This window comes from Mesitornis unicolor, unplaced genomic scaffold (genome assembly GCF_000695765.1).
Source record: "Mesitornis unicolor isolate BGI_N332 unplaced genomic scaffold, ASM69576v1 scaffold1437, whole genome shotgun sequence".
In the NCBI taxonomy this organism is placed as follows: domain Eukaryota; kingdom Metazoa; phylum Chordata; class Aves; order Mesitornithiformes; family Mesitornithidae; genus Mesitornis; species Mesitornis unicolor.
Genome location: NW_010194190.1, coordinates 4,755 through 6,596, shown reverse-complemented (window position 1 = coordinate 6,596; position 1,842 = coordinate 4,755).

The window sequence follows — 1,842 nt, the reverse complement described above, 5'->3', positions numbered from 1 at the left end:
CAGGCTCTGATTTTATGGCTGTGATATCTGGGGTACCCCAGCAGCCTCCCAGGAAAGGGCTGACATCCTTATTTACTGGGCTGTAAGGGAAAATACAGTCTGATTTAAATCACAAGCTCTTCCTTCTGGGGATGCTGGAGGATGGGGTTAGTTCCTAGTAACCAAAAAGGGACCCAGTCAGTCCTGGGAAATGGGAGATGTGGGCTAGAAAGATTTCACATTAATTCGTGGGGATACAGAAATCCGAAATTGGCTGCAAACACCGACGGCAGCTACGGTAAAGCCGAATATTCTCCTCTTTTCAAGCTGTGGGGTATTGCTGTCAGCACCGATGTGATGTCAAGGCAAGTGCTGGCACCAGTGCAGAGCTGGTCTGGGAGCCCAGCCACGCTGCCTTCCCTGAAGTCACTTCCTTGCCTAATTATTTTAAGCCAATTTAATGGCCATCGCGCCACATGCCCTCCTGGAGCCCTGTCTGCCCTTCTTCCTGGGGCTCTGCTCTCCTCCCAGACTCCCAAAGGACTAGTCCAGAGATCCCAGAGCTTCAGAGCCACGGCCGAAGCCCTTGAGCTCAACCAGAAGGCCAAAATAGCCAAAAAATGAGGGCTCCCTCCTTGCCAACAGCACCCAAATCCAGAGGAGAGGTCCTAAATGACTCAGAAAAGGAGCAAACAAGGGGGAAGCTCCCCTCCTTTCTTCTCTACTCACCAAAAATGCCCGTTTCCCCAAAAACACTGTGTTGCATGGCCACCGTTTCCCACCCAAACCATGTCCCACAGCCCAGACTCTTTGGGGTTTTGTTTATAAGGGACACAGGGCAGAATAAAAGGCAAAGTTTGCTGCTGTGGGAAATAACTGGGAGCCACCCCCAGGTTGGGGATGGTCCCACCGCTCCCCGCTCCCTCCAGCAGCTCTGGAAAGTTCATTACTATTTTTAAGTGGTCTTGTGGCTACCAACCCTTGCCCCCCAGGGGTGGCTTCTCCCTCGCTCCTCTCTGTCAGCTTCATTTCCCGTTGGAAACACAGACGTAAAGACCTGCCTGGTGCTTTCTTACACCAGTAAGTTTCCGGCATGGACATTAAAAAATCATTAAGGGCCGTCACAGACAACCAAATGACACTTTGGCATCTTGCATTTAAGCTGAGCGGACGTCAACCGAGCCGAAGAGTCAAATCGATTTGGTTTTTCTAATGGTTCCTGTGTGATGCTAATAAAAGCAGCATTTTGTGCAGGATACAGCAAGATTCATGGCCTTCCTCATCCTCACAGAGCAATAATTAAGGCCCTTTTCTCATCTGCAAGAAGGAGCAGGAGGGTTAATTGCTACTTTTTTAATTTTCTGGGCTTGGGGAGTGGCAGTGGCCCTGCGTCCCCTTGCCACTGCTGTCACACACCTCCAGGATGTGACCCCGTGTCATTCCCAAGGTGATATTGGGTTTTTTTATATCTTCTTTCCATCTTTTGCATGCCAGGCAGTTTTTCCCTCTGGCTTAGGAGAGGATTAGGCAACCGGTCTCCAAATTCCATCGTTCACAACCAGGTCGTGACCATCCGGACCAATAAAGCTACTTTTCCCAAAGTTTTTGACTCCTTTTCAAGCCAGGTACCTGCATGCCCAACTCTGGGTTCAAGCCCTGAACCCCAAAATTGCCTTTGCTGCTGCTGCATGCATGGATGGGGAAATAATTGGGGTTGAGGGTGACTGCCACCTCCAAGCAGCAAGGGGGGGGGTCTTCGAAATCCGGCCACCCAGTGCTCAGCGACAGGGTTAATGAGTTAATTGCACTAATTACATGGCAGCGGGGGGAGCACATCTTAAAACCCAACCCCCCCTAAATCCC